Below are 23,401 nucleotides of genomic sequence, written 5' to 3'. Positions count from 1 at the left end.
TTCTCCTTCATCTCCTTCATCCTCTCCACAGAGAGCGGGTGGAAGTGCATGTCAGGCCAGAGACAGTACGTCTCTACACAGAGGACCCCAGCCCTGACCTTGGTGCCGGAGTAGAGGTGACCTTGCAGAAAACCAGGTTTTTTTTTGTTTGTTTGTTGTTTGTTTTTCATTTTTTAGCCATCTATTTTTTATCAATCTATCTCCCTCTTCCAGAATGTAAGCTCCATGAGGGTAAGGATGTTGTCTGTTGCATTCATTGCTTTTTCCCCAGCTAATTACATAGCTAAGGATCTTACTAAAATGAGGTTCTGATTCAGAAGGTCTGGGTTGGGACCTGAGATTCTGCATTCCTAACAAGCCTCCAGATGATGTTGGTGCTGCTGGTCCAGGGACCACATGTTGAGTAGCAAGGTTCTCAACCCAGATCTACTATCAGTCGCAGTAGAAACCTGCCTGGAACAGCATGGGTACACTGTAATGTGAGTGAGACAAGAGTGAAGGCCTGGGCAGGGGGAAGTCAGGATGGGTCTGCAATGGCAGACTCAGGGAGTGGCTGGAGTACAGTCTTGGCTGTGGCACTGTTAACCTCTGGCTTGGCATCTTTGGAAGAGGTGAGGTCTTTTGTCTGTTTAGAAATATTCTGTGGCTCAGTCTCTTAGGTTCCATTTCGTACTGTGACTTGACCTCCTTTTACAAGGGTCAAAATCTCTGTCTTTAAAAAAATGCAAGTATTTTCGTATCAAAATTTCTGGAACTCACCTAAACTATAAACCTACATCCTTTGTCTTCCGCTCTTCATTTTTTTTTCCATTTCATTCTTACAAGTACGAATATCTTTATTTTATGATTTGTGTCTTTCTCAGATCTTAATTCCAGGTTTTAATGACTCTTACCCCATTAGCACTAGATACTTTATTTCTTATCTCAAATGTCTCCCAACTCCAGGGCCTGTGAACATATGATCTATCCCTCTGGAAACTTCTCCAGAGATTCCACAGTGGGAATCAGACTCTGGCCACTTGCCAGCCAAACTTCATCTCTGCAGTCACGTAATGTGGAGGAGACTGGCGGCTTTTCCCATCAACCTCAAAAGGCCTTGGTGGGTGGCATTTATTTTCTTTGTACTTTAAATTTTCTCCCAAATTTAAAAAAATAAGTATTTATTGCTTTTATTTATAATTTTTAAAAATGGGGTATTTATCACAAATATCCTTGGCTTCCCTTCGTAAGCCACTGTGGATCTATTGTTTTTTTTTTTTTTTTTTTTTTTTTTAGATTTTTTTGTTTTTTATTTGAGAGACAGAGTGAGAGAGAGAGTATGAGCTGGGAGGGAGGGAGAGGGAGAAGCAGGCTTCCTGCCGAGCAGGGAGCCGGATGCAGGGCTCGATCCCAGGACCCCGGGATCATGAAATGGCAGATGCTTAACCACCTGAGCCACCCAGACGCCCCTTATAAGCCACTGTGGATCTACTGTTTTATCCAAATCCTTTTTGAACTTATATATTTTACTTTTTCAACTTACGAGTTAAAGAACTTTGTAAAGAAAAAAACATGTAAGTTAACTACCCATGATAAAGTCTTTGGTTAAGGACAAATTTCTAAGTTTATCATTTTAGGGAACTGTGTATGCTATGCTTCTTTAGTCAAACATTGAATGTTAGTTATGATCCTCATAAAATTTGCAAATGAACATAAAACATCTATGTGCTCCTCCATTTTAAGTTTTGGTTCTCAGTGTAAGTGGTAAAATGAATTACAGCAGAGAGCTTGATACCCGATGCTCACTGGGTAAACCCATAGGAGAGGCTGTTTGACCTGGTGGCCAAGGGCACAGGCCCTGTAGTCAGTGAGACCCGGGTTTGTGTCCTCATTTACCACTTCTTATGTCACCTTAAACAAAAGTCCCATCATTCTGAGGCGTGTTTTTCTCACCTGCAAATGGTCAATCATAACAGTACCTACCTCATAAGATTTATTGTATGATTGTTATAAGGATTACAATTATAATACAATTGACAAAACCCAGTGGAGAGGAAACTCTGCAAGAGGAGTGCAGTGACCCAGTTACTTCAATAAATAAATGGAAAGAAAAGTAAAGAAAGATGTTTTGCTTTGGGGGAGAGAAAGAACGTGAAGGAGGGAGAGATTGCATACAGGTCCTGGCCATGAAAATGTTAGCTATTGTTATGTGCCTCCTAAATTAAGCTATACAGAAGTTTTCTTAAATCAAGTAAATACTTATGGCATCCTGGTAAGTGCCCTTCTACTAGGTCTACTCGGTCATTCAGGGGTTACACAGAAGGATAATGATAGACCTCACTCTTGGTCCTGGCTTTGATGATTATTAGATGTGATATATAGGGCAGATAACTTCTTCATTTTTCTATCTCCTCAGCTATAAAACCTGGATGAAAATAATGATACCTGTCTCATAAGTCTGTTGCAAAGATTCATGACACCTGATATGTAAAGTGTTTAGCACCACACCTACCACACTCAATATGTTTTCAGTAAATAATCCTTGCCATTATTGTTACCACCATAGTAAGTACTTTTTCTGCTCTCAATAAGCTTATGCTCCAACCGGGGAGGTAAGACAGGTCCACAGAGAACCATAACCCAAGGCCCAAGGTGAGGAATATTCCCAGAGCCAGAAAAGTGCTGTTGGAGCGCAAGGGACAGAACCAACTGTGGGAAATGACTGCATTTCCTTCAAGATGGAAGGGACTCCTGAACTCCTTCCTCTGTGGCCTCACTCTCTTTTGCTTTCAGAGCAAGAGGCTGGACAGAAGGGATACGAAGTCAGGAGGTTTGTGTCTGGACCATGGACATTTCTCAAAGGGTCTGCCCTTAGACTGTAGGAGCTACAATCTCTGGGTGCTGAGTCCTCTCTTCAGAGAGCCACAGGGAAAGTTGCTGGGGGTGCAAACTCTGTATCCCCCCAGATGTTACTTTTCATGCACTGGGTGTGTTGGGGCCTCACACCATTAATACTCTCCCTGTCAGTACTTCCAGTTACTGCCTCCACAGCAGCTGGGAGGGGAGGGGAGCCCTGCCTGAGGTGAAGGGGGAGGGAAATAAAGGGAGATAGAGCCCACCTCTGCGCCGAGAACTCTGGCATTTGGGAAAAAGTGGATCACTACACAGAGCGGCCAAGGGACCTGGTGGGGAAGACAGGCTTGAAATCACTTTAGGAAGTTCTCTGCCTTCCCATCCTCCTTAACTTCCATCTTATCCTTCTCAGGCAGCCCAGTGTCCTGTGCGCAGTGCTCCGAACACCAGGGCTGAGATGGAGTGAGGTGAGGCAGAGGAGTCCTGGACTTGGGTCAAGAGATTAGGTTGAGTCCTGGCTTCACTGTTTATGGGGTGGCCTTGGATAAGTTGCATAACTGCACTGGCTCGCAATTTGCTCAACCTTAAAACAGGCTTAGTAAGGCCTGCCCTGAGTATCTTACGGGAGTATTGGGAGAGTTAAGGTGTATGAAACATGAGTTATTATATCAATGACTTTGTTCCCTTTGCCCTTGACTTTGGATATGTCTTGAGCCTCCTGAAGTGAACAAATTACTCAAGTAAGTATTTCTACTGCTAGCCCTGACCAGGACATATAAACAGCAGGTTTCTTTCTGTAAAGGTCATTTACATTTGGTATGTTTAAAATGTTTTTTTCACTTATTTCTTCCTTCAGGGAAATCTCTGTTCTCCGCATGATAGAATCCTTACTCATCTTTTTCTAATTCAACATAAATACTGTAATCACTTTAAACTCACTGGTAGGAAAAGCAGGTTTCTTCGAGACTCCATCATTTGCTATTAAGGGTAAAAGATGACCTTGTCTGAAATATAGGATATAATTATTTCCGGTTCTGAAAAAACTGTTCTTTGAACAGTCCATGCCTCTCCTTTGTATGTTTCTTTTAAAAGAACTGCAAGCTCTAGTGAGAAAGATGCACAAAAATAGAAATGCCAATCTTTAAAGATCTCAAGGCACTTTCAAAATGATAAATAATTAAATTTCACAGCATCCCTGATATGATTAATCTTATTTTAGAGATGAAGCAAGGGAGGCCAACAGAAGTTAAGGGAACTGCTCAAGGTTATAAGCAGCCAAAACTGGAATAGAAGCCAGGCTGGAACTTTTAACACAAAGATTCTCAGTTTAGTACATTTACTGAGCATGAACTGTGTCCTAGGTGCTATGGGACCTGATCATCTAGGAGCTTATGATCTGGTGGGGAACACACACACACACACACACACACACACACACACACACACACACCCCTAATATAAAGCAAACAGCAATGAATACTATAATAAGATTCAAAATATAACAAAGAGGAGAGGAGAGATTAATTATGACCCAGGCAGAGGGGAAATCTGGAAATATTTTTTGTAGATGAGCTGAGGCTTAGAGAATGGCTTGGACATTGAGACACTGACACAGGATGGGGAAACAAAAGGACATCACTGCAGGCAAACTATTCTGGTTTGAGTCAATAACCAGGGCTTGGAAGGCATAGGAGATGCTCTTATAAAGCAGCAAGTAGGACTGGGGTGTGCGCAGAGTAGGGATCAGCTTGTCAAAGACTTTGAATTCGAAATTGTGGCTGGATTTTGTTGACAATGATGAGTCATCAGTGGCTTTTGGATAGGGAAGATATAAAATATCTGTTCTAATAGGAAGGTTACTATGGCACCAATATGTAGGATAAATTAGAAGGAGAGATAGCAGACAGGAGACAGATAATTCATTAATGCTTTCAATCATTTGAATTTTCCTGAAGCCAGTCTGTGTATCCCCGATGAATTGTTGTGTAGAAGGTCAGCAGTGTAACAAGTTTATACTCAAGTGATCATAGCAAAGTCTCAATGATGAGCCAAGGGAAGCTCAAAGGTTGCATGAGAGAGGAAAGCAATGAGTAAAAGACAAGAAGGAAGGAGTGGTCAGCTGTTTTGAATGATGCTCAGAGGTGGGATATTTTGAGGACACAGAACTATCATCATCTCTCATATCCTCAGACCAGGGGTCAAGAGGCAGAATTTAGAACTTGAGTAATTGTATAGGTCTATGGCAGTAAGATTCTTAAATCATGGCTGGAATCTGAGAAAAAATAATATACCTGTTATGGGCCAAATTGTGTCTTCCCAAAATGCATATGTGGAAGTCAGAATGCCTAGTACCTCAGAATTTGGCTATATTTGGAAATAGGGCCTTTAAAGAGGTACTTAAGATTAAAAGAGGTCATTAGGGTGGTCCTTAGTCCAGTATGACTGGTGTCTCTATAAGAGGCAATTAGGACATAGATCTGTGCCCAGAGGAAGCCCACGTGAGGACACAGGAAGAAGAGGACCATGTACAAGCCAAGGACAGAGGCCTCAGAACGAAGCCGGCCTGCTGACACCTTGAGCTGGGATTGCTAACTTCCAGAGTGGTGATGTAAATTTCTCAGTCACCCAGTCTGTGGTGGGTGACTTATGGCAGCCCTAAAACACGAATACATTACCTTGGAAACTGATATAATAAATAGCTTCCTTGAGGCTAGAAGAACTCAGGGATTTGGGGCGGAGCCAGAAGTACAGTCAACAAGAAAGGGACCATAAATTTAGAGAGGCAGGAAGAGAGAGAATCAGGTAAATGGAGGCACACAGATCTAAGGATCGCTAAGTAAGATGCCCCCTAAACCAGACAAAATATTTAGTTGCTGCCTCGAGTCATCTGCTTGCTCATAGGAATAGCTTTGTTGCACTTGGGTCCCCTGGTCTGAGGATATGAGAGACGATGATAGTTCTGTGTCCTCAAATTATCCCACCTCTGATCATCATTCAAAACAGTTGACCACCCCTTCCTTCTTGAAATGCTCTCATTTCTTGGATTGTGTGGTGTCATAAGATTCCTCCGTTTCTGGCGGCTCCTTTTTACTTTCGTTTGCTGCCTCTTCTTCCCCTACCTAAATTCCAAATGTTAGAGTTCCTCAGGGTTCCATCACAGACCTTCTTCTCTGACCATCCAGTCTCTCCAGATGAACTCATCCAGTCCTTTGGTTTAAACACCATATATAAACAGTTGACCCCCAAGTCTGCAGTTGTGGCCTAGAGTTCCCTTGAGCTCCTGCCTCACATATCCAGATACGTACTTGATGGTTTCCACTTGGATGTCACACAGACATCTCAGGTTTTATGAGTACAAAATCACACTTTGATTTTCCTGCCCTGTCATGTTCCTTCTCCACCTTGCATTCTCAGTTAAATGTTACCACCATCCACCTAGTTGTGAAGACATAATACCTGCCTCGAGGTGGTGGTGGTGGGGGTCATGGTGACCACAGGAACTTATAATTGGCAAAGCGATTGGAAGATAGTAAGCACTGGGCGATGTGAGGCTTAATGATGGTGGAAGACTAGACTACGTGGTTTCTAAGCAGGCTTCCGGCCTTTTACTCTAAGGCATTCATAATCAGGTGGGGCCAGGACCAGGGAGGGTGTGAGGATCTGAGGGAGATTCTTGAACTATTTAAATGCAAGAGGTGTTTGAAAATAGTTTTGCTTACAACTCTCAAGTGCTGCCCAGCACTTTGGAAGATGATTTCAGATTTAGAATGCAGCTGTGATTCTCAAGTTGGGTGGAGAATGTTGGTTCCATGCCACTTTCTCTGTGTGGTAAATGAGTCGTCATGTAGGATTAAATTGGACATTCTTTTGTCTAAACTTTCATGATTTAGTAAGTTTTTCTTTGCAGTAATAGACAAAATGAGTGGTAACGTGGAATAAAATTTGGTGTAGTTTTTCTCTAAACTCACAACTCAAAAAGAACATTTTTACATGAAAGCTATTCTGTGGTAACATTTGCTTAAACCACAGAATCTACTAGTGTGGGAGCTGCGTGTTCAAAATCAGAGAAAGAAACTCATCCCTCGCCCTACATCTATGAAAGACTCCTAAACCGCTGCTTCGTGCAGACTCTCCATTCACATCTAAAGTCTTTAGAACTTCTCAGGAATTCAGAGACAACATTCTGAAGGCACTGGTATGTCACCGAGGGTGAGGGACTGGGCAAGGGGGTAGGAATTGGGAGGCTCATGTCCAGTCCCCCTCTGCCACTAGCTGGCTGTGCAACAGTGAGCACAAACCCTTTGGTCGACTTGCCCAGCTGTGTTTTTGGCTTCTCAGATCTAATTGTACACAGAAAACACAGAAAGGCAGTACAGTGTGCTTGGTCAAGAGCTTGGGTCCTGGAGCCAGATGGTCTGGATTCAAATCTGTGCTCTACCACTTCCTAGGTGTATGACTTTGGGCAAATTACGTAACGTCTCTCTGCTGATTTTCTTATTGGTAAATTGGAGTAATGATAGTCATAGAACAGTTGTGAGGATTAACTGACTTCATATACCTGAAAAACACCAGAGAGCACTTTATCATTTTTTGCTAATATTGTTCATTACACACTGTTTATAACAGAAAAGCCTGGATATAACCTAAATACCCATCACTAGGGGACCAGTTACATAGACTGTCAGACAAAGAATGAGGTCAAGCTCTGTATGTTCTCATTGAAGATCTTCAATTGAGAAAAGCAAGGCACAGAGCAGGGAAGAGCCTGCTCACATATGTGTGAGTTCATTTTTAAAGGGCACATATAGTTAAAATTGTGCTTAGTGTGTGCATAACAATTTCTGAAAGGACATATGGAAACCCCTAACAGTAGTTATATCTCAGGAGACTTGGGGGTGGAGCCAGTTAAGAGAGACTTAATTTTCAATTTATGTCCTTGAATTATCGCATGCATGAGTATTATTTTTCACAAAATAAGCTAGTTAAAAACAAAGCCAAAAATGGTAATGCTTGCTGTGTCTGCTTCAGAAGATCATTTTGAGAAGTAAATGTAAGATAATAAATCTAAAAGCATTTTTAAAAACTAGAAAATGACATGTCAATGTGATGCATTATAAAAGTGAGAGTGTTTGGCCTGGAAAAACTAGAAGCCCTAAATGTACATGGTTGCTGAAATAAATAAGTGTGGTTCTAGAATATTTGCATAATGACTAATAATAACCTTAATAATAGCATTAACAGTACCCTTGTATATTGACAGCAAGTAGCATTGGAGTATCAACAGTATTTTAGTAGTATTAATAGCAACCAGGGGTCCCATGAAAATCAAAGCTTCTCTTCTTATTTTTCTATTTAAATAATGGATAAGGTTCCCTCCCCAAGATTTTTTGCTTTGGAGTCCTAATTATTTAGCAGCTTTGGGGGAAAAAAATCAATATTAAAATTTCCAGTGTTTCAAGTATTTTTTCTTTCTTTCGAAGAGGTATAACTATTAAGAAAATGTTTCCAAATTAGATCTCCTGCATCCTTCATTAGATACTCTGTCTGTGAAAAAGATTTTTCTATATGAACATTTTAAAAAGATTGAAATCCATAAGAAATTAAACATCAGGCTAATTTCAAAGGGGAAGATTATAGAAGTGCTCTGATATGGGGCCCAGAGAAGAGAGACCTGGTGGGGAGGAAGGTGAGGACAATCTCTCTCCTCTTCCTCATTCCCCCCTGACAGGGAAATTTTGAGTCCACCTTCAGGAAACAGAGTTCCTGCCTTGTGGCTCAGTTGGGAAGGAGGTCCTGTAAGTGTTAAAAAGCTTGATTCTACGCTGTGTACGCGAGAACGATCCTCAGGACTTGCCTGCCCTGGGCACCCGGAGCCTGGACACCCAGCGACACGTCCCCTGCTTCCCAGGCAAAGCAACCTCAGCAGCTGTGGCTTCCGAACACGGCCTCGCATGCAAAACTCGGATGGGCTTGCAGTTCAGTACACGACTGCGCACAGCGGCTGTATCAGCCTCATTCGCTCTCTCCCTGCACTTCCAGTTTTTGGTTTCTATGTTCCCTCTGGGGACCCTGAGAGATCGGTTTCCGTCTCTGCAGTCACAGACCTCCTTCACCAGAAAGCCTTGGCGCAGCTTTGTGTACCCTGCTGGTCCCAACCATCTGCCCAGTTTCAAGCCTCAGGGGCCACCACTTGGAGATGGGCTGGGGTTCTGCGTCTTCCCTACTTGTTGCATCCTGGACAAATAGAAGTGAACTAGGATGGCTCCTCCATCTTCCTCCCTGCTCCCAAACCTCTAATCTGGGTTGCAAAGAGCTGTTTTCCCTCTGCAGGGGATTCTGCCTGTCATCCTGATTTCTCTGGTTGTCTGGAGACAAAATGCAGAAATGTTGACAGTGCATCCACTCTTTCCCGTTTCTCTCAGAAAGGCCCTCTTCCAAGCAGTGGCCGCTGGGTGCAGGGACGCTAGCCTCTGAGCTGCTTGGGGCAGCTTCTCACCTCTTCTCCCTGCCTGGGCTCCAACCATTTCTGCTTTGCTGAGCTGCATGTTGCGGAAGCCTCATCTCCCACCAGATTTGGAGAGCAAGATTTGGATGCTTGCAGGGAAGTGATAAAGCATTCCTCTTTCCAGTGACACAGAGATACAAGCACTTGACTCCTGTCTGTGTTTGGGAAAGGCAGCTGCAAGAGAGGAGAGCCCTTAGATGATGCTGTGTTTCTAGAAACAGATGCCTCCTTGGTGATTCAAGGGAATGAATGCCTTAGGCCACAGTTGCCTGAAGGCCAAGAATGGAGAAAAAAGAAATCTCTGCCCCGGAATAACAGCTGGCCATTGAGCTCTGATTTTGACTGGGTTTCTCCCCGCTTCTACCACACCCCGACAACCACCACTCAGTATCCCTAATCCTGAGCAGACATGCCGGCAGCCTGGATAGCTGGGGGAGGAGACTGCCCATGAGCAGGGACAGGCAGCGGGGGACAGAGGTCGAAAGCGGAGTCACTTTCTCCACTTTTGGAGTGAAAATTGTGGACCAGTTACAAAAATGTGTAGCAAAGTCCACACGTAGGTTTTGAGGTCGTTGTGATAATAATAGCTACTACTTTATAGTGTCCTCTACATATCAGACACTGTCATTGGTGCTTTGCTTATCGTAGGTCATTTAATCATTATAATAACCCTTTGACCTGGTTGGTTTCATTGTTATCCTCATTTTACAGCTGAGGAGACCAAAACTTGGAAAGGTGAAGCAACTCATGTAGGATTACACATTCTGTAAGTTACCCAAGTACTGTTCAAATCTGAGCAGTCCGCTCCCGTGGCTACTTCTAACCACCACACTATACCACCTTTCCCAGGCCTGGCTGGCTGAGGGATCCCTAAGGCTCCCAATCTTCGTTTCAGGGGTTAGCTCGGAGGCAAAGGAGGCTGCCCCAGCTTTATGTGGGGCTGCTCACCAAAAGAACCCAACGTGTGGAAGCGCTGAGATGAAGTTTGGTTTCCATCTGAAAATGAAATGAAAGGGAGGAAAGCCAGGAAATACTGAGCAGGGAAGGAAGGTGACAAGATGGAAAACAAGGTGGAAGATAATTAAGCTCCCTTCATTTATTCATTTAGGTAATAAATGGGTGTCTCCTATGCATCAGGCAATGCGCTAGACATTAGGAACCAATGGCTAGCAAAAAAGAAGACAAAAATCTTTGCCTTTGGAGAACTTGTAGTTCAATGGGAGAGGGTGACCTTCGTCAAATAACCACATATGTAAATTTCAGACGAGAACTCCTATTCAGTGTGGTGCAGGAAAACATCAAGCGGCTTTAAATCACATAACAGGAGACCTGGCCTCATCTACCTCTACCTCCTGGTTGAAATGTGTAGGGAAGAGGTTTAACACACTACCTCTTTCAGGGGATAGGCATATTGATTCTGGTATTCTTGAGTGAATAGATCTTGCAAACATAAGTCATCTGAGTTTTTCATTAGAGGAGGTTTGGAAAGGAACTGTAATGGGCATGATTTTTGCCCTTAAAGTTCCCCCAACCTGCTCCAATTTTAGCTTTATTTCTCCTGGTTCTGGGCACCTTTCCCTAAATCACTGTGCCTCTAAATCACTATCAGTTCCTCTTCGGGAACAGTTTCTCAACGGGCAATTGCCCACTGAAGGACTCGTTTGTCATTGATTCTGCTGTCACTCCCTCAGTTTTGTAAAAGCATCTGGGAGCCAGTTGGCTAACTTCCATTTCCCTTTAGGGTCTGTTTATTCCTCGAAGGTTTATCTGAACCAAAAGGCTCTAATAGCCTTCATTGTTTATTAGACTCACTTTCTCTTTAGATAATCTATGGACTCTTGGGCATTATCTTTTACCATATACAGAATGTATAATTTCTTACCAGGGAAGTATACAGGAAATCTGATTTCTTCTTTTCTCCCTTCACTGCATAATAAGAAAGGTTAGAACATTCAAAATAATAAGATAGTGATGTATAACAACTAACTGTGTACCAGTCCAAATAACTTATGTCATAGGGAATGTGGATTTTCTTCATCAGAGGCAATATTGACTCCAAAAAAATTTTTTGTGTGTGCCAAAAAAATCTGATTAGCTGATAGTGCTTTAGTCATTAGGAGTTATATTTAGTTGAAAATTATGAGAATGATCATTATTTTTACCACTGCTCTGCTATAATTGCTCTTTGCCAAGAACATTCTTGGATGTGCTGAACCCAGCTACCTCTCCAGACACGGTAGGGCATCAAATGACTCGTTTTCGAAAGCCAAATGTTTCCCAGCCAGAGGTGGGCTGTGAGACTCCTTCTAGAATTTTCTGCTCTAGGCACTTGAAAGGGATCTTGGGTGACTGTCCTGACCCCTTTCAACCTGAGCTTTCACTTCCAGTGATTGCGCAGTCTGCTCGTACCATCTCCCAGGAATAGTCTCGTAGGAAGTTCATTATCAAGAATGTCAAGTGGAAACTACTATTTAGCTAGAAAATGACACTCTCCAAAGGGTGTAAGTCAAAGTCAGTCACACACATTCTATCATTCATTCAGGCAATGTCGACTGAGCTGCACCATTCACGGTCCTGGGTTGGGGATGGGGCTTATGGAGGTGAGCAAACAACCCTGGGCTCTGTTCTGGAGAGCCCACTATCTACCAGGGGAGAGAGAGAGAGAGTGTATGTTCAAAACGATCTCACAAATATATGATTACAGCTGTGAGAGGTGCTGAGTGAATGGTAGGAAGCCGGGAAAGTGAAAGTGGGTCAGGTGGGTTCTTGGTCAGCGAGACTTGAAAGACATCACCCTTCTTGTGCCTTGCATTTGGCTGGCTCCTGCCAGGGTCCATGCAGTCTGCTCTAGAACACGGGCACCTCCTGGGGTGGGACTTTCATGGGAAGTAACTAATTCATGGAGGCCAGGACAGAGTCTTTGTTCAGCATTTGGTGGATGATATGTGGTCCAATCTTGTATCTTTTGGAACCAAAACCGGGGCTCTCAAAATAAGAGGGATATTCTTACAAATCTTTCTCTGCAGCATTTAAATTCTTTCAATAGGGGATTTGAATAGGAAGTCCAAGAGCCATGACGCATAACAAAGCATTTTAATTACATCATGTCATCTGGTCCTCATGCCAGCCTTGGAGGTAGACATTCTTTTAATCATCCCCATTTTATAGGTGGGGAGGTAGACAAGATGGGTGTTTCAGCTATTCGTCCCTGTACTTCCCTTATCATAACACTTAGTACACTTTGTTGTCATGACTTATTTCATGTCACAAGACCTTAAGCTTTATGAAGGCGTCTGTTATCACCACCATGTCCCAAGCACCTAGCGAGTGCCAGTACATAAAAATAATTATTTGTTGAAAGAATAAATAAGCAAATGAATGGTTACAAAGAAAAGCTGTGTTCTGGAGGAAGAAAAAGACATTGAACTAATTTTCCAGTGGGATGTAACCAAACAAGACGACTTTGTCCCAGATGGGCTGGAATTCAAGGCAACAATAATTGTAAGGGCCAACCCAACTTTTCACATGCCTGAACTGAAAATCTGTAAGATGTGTGAAAACACACAACACTTATCTTAAGCCTCTCCCACAAAATTACTACCTCCACCTGGGACTGTTGTTAGCCCTGCTGCCAAGAGACACAATGAGAACCCCCTCCCTCATTTCACTGTCCTGCTCTGCCTCACATCAGGATCGTCCCCAAGTGTAGCTGTTTTACATGTAGGAGCCGAACCCGGGGGTCCTGTCCGGCTGTGTTAGAAACATGATTTCATCAGGACCGAGGTACAGTTAACCCAGTATTTGCCACACTGTGCCCGGTTCCCCTCCCCACCTGCCTTCTCCTTTCTCTACCAACCCCTCTCACCCTTTCAAAACCCAGTTGTTGTGTCATAATCCAACGCCCTGCTTGTCAGAGTGCTCTCCCCTGGGTTTTCCACTGGTAGGCGAATGACATTCAGGCAGAAGAAGGTAGCAAATGGGAAGACTTCAGGGGTCGTTTGGTTTTACTAATTAGACTGGGGGATGGGCATCTCTGAGTTTCACATGGAATCGGGCTTTCACTACTCTAGGCTTTTGTCCCTGGATCCAAATCAGAGCACTGGTAACCTGAGAGTTGGACCCAGACTAGCTCAGCTTGTGGCCGGCAGCACAATTCCCCCAGCTGTTATACCCCTACCTCTGTCGTCGTCACTATTCCGGGGTGTTGAGTTTCCTGCCCTAACAACTGTTCAAAGGACTTCATTTGAGTAAATTGTATGAAACCATTTTATAGGGGCTAAGGCAGAGAGGACTTGGGGTTGGGGCTGGATATGACGTACTCAACGGTGCATGAAAACCCAGTGAGGTTAGTGCTCCAGGCCCCACTTGGAGCCCCCAAACATTGTTTTTATTTGAATGAGAGAGTTGTCAGGATAATAAGGCTAAGGAAGCGGAGATCCACACAAAATTTACTCAGAATACCTAGGGAAGAAAAGTTGAGGGTCAGTATAGAAGAGGTCTTGAAAGGGAAAAATAGCAAAATGAAAATAAGAGTTTTTTAAGTTGATCTTCTCCAGATTATTCACTATAAAAAATTAACTCACACTGAAAGCAATGAAAATGCCGTAAGGGTATGTATGTACGTACATATGTATACTGAGCTTCTGAATAGACCAGGAGTCGGGAAAGTGGTTGTCAGTCTTGCTTTTGTCCTTTATGTGTATAACCTTAAGTGAACCACTTCCCACCTCTTAACCTCATTTTCCTCATTTGCAGAATGATGGGGCTGGGTTGGATAATTTCTAGGGTGCTCTTTGCAGGTAATAAAATTCTCTGGTTCACTGAAATATCTAAAGGAAGTCATCATACTTGGTTGTGTTTGATGAAGTGAATTTAGCCTTTGAGCTGTCACTTAGAAAGAATTTCTTAAGCCAGAAACCAGTAGGTGGCAATTTCAGTGAAACAATCCATAACCGAATTTAAGTTACATTAAAAAAAAAAAGAGCCCATTCGTATAGGAGTATGTCTGAGAATGTTGAACTGCACCGAGTATTTCAACATGACATGAAAAAAGCAATAAGATCAGTAGTAATGTTATAATATTAAAAAGAGAGAGAACTCTAGCAGTGTTCACTGCACCACAAAGAAAAAAAACAAAACAATACGACCCCTGTTCTTATTCGTTGTGGGAATTAGTGATCGCCTTTTGCCACTGCAAAGCATGTGTATCCGGGAAAAGAATGTCTGCTTCAAACCCTATGAGAAGAGCTGAAGCGATTGGAATTTTGGAAATACTGTCTCCAGGACTCAGAACGCAAGGCTCTTCTATAATTTTATACAAAAGAGTGTTTCTCAAGTGAGGCCCCTTATGTGTCAGTCTCCGAATCCCCTGCAGTATGAAAGTGCATACCCTCGGGCCCCACTCAGACCTATGGAATTTGAACTCTAGAAGCTGGTGTTTTAACAAAACCCCGTATGCACGAAGAGACTTGAGAACGAAAGGTCTAGAAATGTACTTGGGGGATGAAAACCTTCTTTGCAGAAAATACCACAAAGGCCCGCAGAAGGAAGAGAATCTTCCAGGTCCTTACAAATAAGAAAGGATGCTTTGTGTTAATTTATCAGCATCCAGTTAGGAATAAGATTTGTTAGATCCCTTTCTTAGAATAAAGAAGGGCACAGGCCTGGGCATCTGCCGTGAACTCGGAATGGTGGAAGCAGCAAAGTATATAGTGTCAGGAGCGTTGGCTTGCAAGACGGACAGGCCTGGGCTCTTGCTTCTGCTTAACTCCAGGCAAGAATGCAAACTGGAATATTGGTGCAAGCACTTAGTTTTGTTAACGACTGTATATCCTAGCACCACATGATAAGATCTCAATAAATATTAATGTTTGTATTAGTTTCCTATTGCTGCTGTAACAGATTACCCCAAGCTTAGTGACTTAAAACCACACCGTTTATTCTCTTACAGTTCTAGAGGTCGGAAGTCTAAACTGGGTCAGCAGGGCTGCATCCCTTTTGAAGGCTCTCGGGGAGAATCCATTTCCTTATTTTTCCGGCTGCTAGAGGCTCCCCTCAGTCCTTAGCTCAGGGCCCCGTCCGCCATCTTTAAAGCCCGGAGTGTGGTATCCTCGAATCGCTCCCGCCCTGACCTCTGATTCGATCATCACATCTCCTTCTCCTACTTTGGCCTCCTGCCTCCCTCTTATCAAAACTCTTGTGATGACGTTGGGCCCACCTGGGTAGCTCAGGACACTCTCCCCATCTCAATCAATATTCTTTATTTAATCACACCTGCAAAGCTCCTTTTACCATGGAAGGCGACATCATCACAGGTTCTGGGAATTAGGACGGAGACACCTCAAGGAGATGCCATTGTTCTGTCTACTACAATGTTGTCAAACAAAAGCTTCCTAACTTCTCTAACCCTTGCGGGTCTCCTCTGTAAAATGGAGTTTCTACAAGGATTAAATGGAGTAATGCCTATAAATGCACAATAAAGGGAAGCTAATATTATTATGCCTTCTAATTATTCTAGAATAAATTGCTTATAAAGGAGTGACTTAAGTATACTAAACTTGCATTTATTTCCTTCTTACTAGTACTTCGTTACTAGGGGTAAGAATTTAAATTCTGAGGTCCTCAGAAAACTTTTAAGGATCTCCTGGATCAGTCAGGATTTAGAACAGGAAACAGAACAACTCTAGGTATTTTAAATAGAAAGGAATTTAATACAGGGCATTAGATAATTCTAAAGATGGTGGAGCGGGGATCAGCTGTGGCTACTGGCAATATCGAGTTTAAGAACTCACAGCTGTAGAGGGAATCTAGGGACCGGGAAGCCACCGCCATAGTGAACACAACCTCTCCATCCCTGTAAGGCCTTTCTTCCCTCTTAAAGCTGGGGATTAGAAAATGGCAGTCTGAGTCCAGCTACCACCTGCCTCTTGACGCTCTGAGACCTTGCTTGTCAGTAGACACAGTCACAGGAAGAGGTTCTTGGCTTCATTCCCACACTCTAAATCGAATGTAAGTGCATCCCATTGCCAGCGCCCACGTGGTATCCAGAACTCCAGCATCGAGGGAGTCTGGAAAAACATATATTTCAGCTTTCTAGCCTCTGCTGTAGGAAAGCACAGAGAACGAGATTGAATGTATGCTGAGCAACGGTCAGCCATTCCCAAGCCAGCCTCTCTCTAGCACCTTCTATTTGTTGTTTTCTAGGGAGGAGGGAGAGGGAGAGGGAGAGAGAGAATCTTAAGCAGGCTCCACGTCCAGTGCAGAGCCTGATGTGGGGCTCAATCTCACAACCCTGAGGTCATGACCTGAGCTGAAACCAAGAGTCGGTCGCTTAACTGACTGAGCCACCCAGGTGCCCCTATTTGCTACTTGAAGTATATACCTTGGAGGGAAGCCCCCTTCCTGTGGTATGTTGCCCTATAGGGCTTGAAAATGTTCTAAAACCCTTATGACTAAAGTATCTAGATCTCAGGAGAAATTATTCTCCTAAGAAATTAAATATTTCTCCCAAGAAAATTTCTCCTTTGGTGAAATTCCCAACTTCTCTTTCTCTAAGGGTTATAGATTATGCAATACATTTTTAAACTGAATATTTAAAAAATCTATTGTGTAAATTAATATGGATTCAAAAAACTGAAAAGCTAACATGGCCTAGAAATTGTCAGCAGCAGTCTTAACACAAGTCTGAAACATAGTAGGTGCTCAATAAATACGTTTCCTTTCCTAAAATGTAAGTTGGCCAGCCTACTGATTTTCCATATTGGAACTGTTAAGAGTTTGATTAATGAGTTAAAATATATATGGCTAATTTAAATAGTGAGGCATAGTTCTTAAAGCAGGGTGTGGTAGGGGTTAATTATGATCAAATATACAACTTGTTTCGAGTGGGTTCTCAGTAAGAATTCTCTTTTCCTCCATTCCCCATATAGCTTCTGCCTACCAGGGCAGAAATGCAGAGAACCTTTGATTTGGGGCTTCCATAAGCCCAATTAACCATATTTCGGTTCCAATGAACCTCCCAACCCTACTATGCCACATGGCCTTAGCCACACTAGCCACTCTCTTGGTCTAACCTTGAACATGGTACACAATTTCTATACCCTCTAACATAGTCTTTGGAAGCATCAAAACAAAATAGGACAACAGAAGAGCAAACCACACATGGTCCCTTGCATTTGTTTTTTTTTTTTTTTTTCAGGGGAAGAAGGATAATTTTGAACTGTACCACTGGAATTATATGATGTGAAATGGGAAATGACTACTCTTTGCAGAAGCTGAAATTGCCTTTTTGGCACCTAAACGCACAACTACAACACATCATTTTGGTAGCCTACTGTCAAGTAAAAGAAGGTCTATATTTTTGGATTAAGTGCATGACAATCTCTTCCAGGAAACTAATTTACATAGATTGATGTCATCTTCAACACTATGTAGAGTGTAATTTCTATTTCATTACTTCCTCTGCCCCATTTCCATAAATAAGTAAAGATATCTTCTTAACCTCACTTGTTAGAAAGATCTGGCTCCGAATACAAACCACTGGTCGCTAAGTATGAAGTGAAGTGCAAGTTTGGAGCACTGTGGCAGACTGGCAGAGCCCCCAGCAGAACACCGTGGCCTCCTTGGTCTGTGATGTGGATAGCCTCCGTGGCTTCTCCCCCACAGCAGTGTGTTTGGAAAGGCCTAGCAAATCTGGCTCTGTGCCAAACAATTGAGGGGCACATTTTTTCTTGTGAATCGAATGAAACACCCCCAGGCAGACCCACCCATGGAAGGCCCCAGGAACAGCTGGGTGGAATTAAATGGCATTTATTCCTATATTGGTTATGGCCAGGAGCCAGGAATCCTACACCCAAGATGCATGTGGCCTCCAGCACACACGAGCCTCGGTATTGATTGTGGCTGGAGCTCCACTCTCACCGTGGACAGGATGTAAATGATTGATTTTCTATTAAAAAATTCCTGAAGGATACAGAGGGACTGTTTATTTTTTGCTCTGGGCCCAGTTTCCCTGATACCCATGTAATGCTCACATGTCTACACAAGAAAGGGGAGAATTGTGCAATTATGCCTTAGATCCAGATGACTCACACAAAGTAATCCGGTCAGAAATGTCCACAAGGATCTAGTCTCAGGTTCACTAAGTAATTAGCTAGTGATTTTATGTGACATTTTGAGGACTGGACTTAGGGTTGGAAAAACTTGATATTATAAAAATATCATTTCCCTCAAATTATCCTGTATGTACATCTGGAAGATTAAATGTGCTGAAATAGCTAAGAATGTTTTGAAAAGGAACACAAAGGACTTACGAGATGGTGGCCAGCCTTATCAGATGAAAAAAATGCTGTAAATCTATAGTGACTTGAATGCTGTGGTGTTAGGTGAGAAGAGATATTCAGATGAATAGAACAGAATAGACAAGACCTATTATCTACAGGAATTTAGAATATAATGCATTCTGTAATTTGAATCAATGAAGAAGGTATAGATTGTTCAGGAAGCTCTATTAGGACATTTGGGAAAATAATTAGATTACAGTATTACCTCTCAGGATACACCACTTATCTCCACCCGAACCCAAATCCAAAAGGGTTAGAGATTTATACATTTAAGGATATATGAGAGTCTAAAAGAAAATATAGGGGAATTAGTGTGTGTGTGTGTGTGTGTGTGTGTATGTGTGTGTGTGATATGTGGAAGTAGAGAAGTCTTTCTAAACACAACTTTAAACCTGGAGTCATAGTAGAAAAGATGGACTCATTTGACTCTATCAAGCTAAAATAGATGGTTCATAGAAAAAGAAATACAAATTCCTATAAACACATGCTCATTCTCATAATTAAGGAAATGCAAATTAAGCATAAAAAAATACTTTTTGCCTATCCGGCAACTTTTTAAAGCTTCAAAATCAATACTGGTGAGAGAGTGAGGAAAGAAGGAGTTATTTAATATACTTCTTGAAAGCACAACATGATGCAACCTTTGTGAAGGCAATTTGATGCTATCAATCATATTTTTAAATGCACATAACATTTGCCTAACAATTACACTTTGATAGTATGGCAAAAACATAGCAAGGTATTTATTGCAGCATTACTTGCACCAACAACAACTATAACAGAAACAACGTAAATGTCCATCAAAGGAAATAACAAGTTAAATTATGATGTATCCATGTGATGGAATATTATCTAACCATTAAAAAAGCCATTATGTACTGATATATAAAAATGGCAAGATGTATATATAAACAAATGGGAAAAGTTCATGATACAGAAAATTCTTAAAAATATGTAATAATAACATGATCACATAGGTAAATTTTTGAAAAGCAATATATATACAATATAAATCTAGGCATATGCACATTTATTTTTTATGAAATGAAAACTATTAACAGTAATTATCTTTAGGGGGAGGTTCCAGGGATAGCAGCATGCATTTATGTGTGTGTCATGGGTCGGGGATAGGAGTGGGGAGATGAGTAGGAATCATTTGTGGAAAAGGTTGATTCGAGCTAAACTGTAGGGTGTCTTGAATGCCAAGTTAAAGATTTGGAACTCAAATGTAGGCAACAGTAAAGAATTATAGGTTGTAGGAAATAAAAGAAGAAATAAAAAAGTACATGGAAACAAATGAAAATGAAAACATAATGATTCAAACCTTTGGAGTGCAGCAAAAGCAGTCCTAAGAGGGGAGTTTATAGAAATACAGGCCTACCTCAAGAAGCCAGAAAAATCTCAAATAAACAATCTAACCTTATATATAAAGGTGCTAGAAAAAGAACAACAAACAAAACCTAAAATCAACTGAAGGAAGGAAATAATAAAAACTAGGGCAGAAACAAATGATATAGAAACTAAAAAAATGAAACAACACAAAAACAATAGATCAACAAAACCAGGAACTTGTTCTTTGAAAAAAAAAAATCAATGAAATTAATAAGCCTCTGGCCAGACTAATCAAGAAAAAAAGAGAAAGGACCCAAATAAATAAAATCACAAATGAGAGAGGAGAATAACAACTAATATTACAGAAATACAATTATAAGAAAATATTATGAAAAACTATATGCCAACAAACTGGACAACCTAGAAGAAATGGATAAATTCCTAGGAACATATGAACTACCACAACTGAAACAGGAAGAAAAAGAAAATTTGAACAGACTGATTATGGGCACTGAAATTGAATCAATAATCAAAAACCTCCCAACAAACTGAAGTCCAGGGCCAAATGGCTTCACAGAGAAATTCTATCAAATATTTAAAGAAGCATTAATACCTATTCTTCTCAAACTATTCCAAAAAAATAGAAAAGGAAAGAAAACTCCCAAATTTATTCCATGAGGCCGGCATTACCCCAACACCAAAACCAGAAAAAGACAACACAAAAAAAGAGAACTAAGGCCAATATCTCTGATGAACATAGATGTAAAAATCCCCAACAAAATACTACTAAACTGGGGGCACCTGGGTGGCTCAGTTGGTTGAGCAACTGACTCCTAATTTTGACTCAGCCCCTGATTGGGCTTAGTGCTCAGCGGGGAGTCTGTTGCTCTCCCTTTCCCTCTCCCTCTGTCCCTCCCCCTGCATGCGCTCATGCTCTCTCTCTCTCAGATAAATCAATAAATCTTAAAAAAAAAATACTAGCAAACTGAATCCAACAATACATTAAATACATTCATCATGACCAAGTGGGATTTATTCCTGGGTTGCAAGGGTGGTTCAATATTCACAAATCAAACAACATGATACATCACAGCAATAAGAGAAGGGGTAAGAATTATATAATCATTTCAGTAGATGCAAAAAAAGCATTTGACAGAGTACAACGATTCATGATAAAAACCCTCCACAAAGTAGGTTTAGAAGGAACATACCTCAACATAAAGGCCATATATGAAAACCCACAGCTAACATCACCCTCAGTGGGGAAAAACTGAGAGCTTTTCCCCTAAGGTCAGGACTAAGGCAAGGATGTCCACTCTCACCACTTTTATTCAACATCATGCTGGAAGTCCTGGCCACAGCAATCAGACAACAGAAAAATAAAAGGAATCCAAATTGGTAATGAAGAAGTAAAACTTCCACTATTTGAAGATGACATGATACTATATATAGAAAGCTCAAAAGACTCCACCAAAAAACTGCTAGAACTGATAAATTCAGTACAGTCACAGGATACAAAATCAATGTACAGAAATCTGTTGCATTTCTATACACCACTAATGAAGCAGCAGAAAGAGAAATTAAGAAAACCATCCCATTTACAATTGCTCCAAAAATAATAAAATACCTAGAAATAAACCTAACCAAAGAGGTAAAAGATCTGTAATCTGAAAACTAAAAAACATGGATGAAAGAAATTGAAGATGACACAAAGACATGGAAAGACGTTTCATGCTCATGGATTGGAAGAACAAATATTGTTAAAATGTCTCTGCTACCCAAAGCCATCTATACATTTAATGCAATCCCTATCAAAGTACCAACAGCATTTTTCACAGAACTAGAACAAATAATCCTAAAATTTGTGTGGAACCACAAAAGACTTGAATAGCTAGAGCAATTTTAAAAAAGAAAAGCAAAGCTGGAGGCATCACAATTCCAGACTTCAAGTCATATTACAAAGCTGTAGTGATCAAAACAGTATGGTGCTGGCACAAAAATAGACACATAGATCAATAGAACAAAATAAAAAACCCAGAAATGAATCCAGAATTATATGGTCAATCAATCTTTGACAAAGTAGGAAAGACTATGCAACGGGAAAAAAACAATCTCTTCAAGAAATAGTATTGGGAAAACTGTACAGCAACATGTGAAAGAATAAAGCTGGACCACTTTCTCACACTATACACAAAGATAAATTCAAAATGGGTTAAAGACCTAAAAGTGAGACTTGAAACCATTAAAATCCTAGAAGAGAGCACAGGCAGTAATCTCTCTGACATTAGCAACTTTTTTTCTAGATAGGTTCCCTGAGGCAAGGGAAACAAAAGCAAAAATAAACTATTGGAACTACATCAAAATAAAAAGCTTCTGCACAGTTAAGGAAACAAGTAACAAAATTAAAGGGCAACCTACTGAATGGGAAAAGATACTTGCAAATGACATATCTGATAAACGGTTATTATAAAAAATATAAAGAACTTTTACAACTCAACACCCCAAAACCAAATAATACAATGGAAAAAAATGGGCAGAAGACATGAACAGACATTTCTCCGAAGAAGATATACAGATGAGCTACAGACACTTGAAAAGATGCTCAACCTCACTTATCATCAACGGAATACAAATCAAAACTACAATGAGATATCACCTCACACCCGTCAGAATGGCTAAAATTAACCACACAAGAAACAACAGGTGTTGGGGAGGATGTGGAGAAAGGGGAACCCTCTTGCACTGTTGGTGGGAATGCAAACTGGTGTGTCACTGTGGAAAAATAGTATGGAGTTCCTCAAAATGTTAAAAATAGAACTACCTTACAATCCAGCAATTGCACTACTGGGTATTTACCCAAAGAATACAAAAACTTGAATTCAAAGGGATGTGTGTACCCCTATATTTATAGCAGCATTATTTACAATAGCCATGATATGGAAGCAGCCCAAGTGTCCATCAATAGATGAATGGATAAAGAAGAGGTGGTATATATATATGATGGAATATTATTCATACAGAAAAAAGAATAAAATCTTGCTATTTGCAATGATATGGATGGAGCTAGAGAGTATAATGCTAAGCAAAATCAGTCAGTCAGAGAAAGACAAATACCATGTGATTGCACTCATATGTGGGATTTAAAAAACAAAGCCAATGAGCAAAGGAAAAAAGAGAGAGAAAAAACCGAGAAACAGACTCTTAACTCTAGAGAACAAACTGATGGTTAACAGAGGGGAGATGGGTAGGGGGATGGGCGAAATAGGTGATAGGGATTAAGGAGGACACTTGTGATGAGCACTGGGTGATTAAAATAAGGGGCGCATGGGTGGCTCAGTTGTTAAGTGTCTGCCTTCTGCTCAGGTCATGATCCCAGGGTCCTGGGATCGAG

Source organism: Callorhinus ursinus, unplaced genomic scaffold (assembly GCF_003265705.2).
Source record: "Callorhinus ursinus isolate GAN/ISIS: 27379988/994484 unplaced genomic scaffold, GSC_fseal_2.0 scaffold3, whole genome shotgun sequence".
Taxonomy (NCBI): domain Eukaryota; kingdom Metazoa; phylum Chordata; class Mammalia; order Carnivora; family Otariidae; genus Callorhinus; species Callorhinus ursinus.
This window is presented reverse-complemented; position numbering follows the sequence as displayed.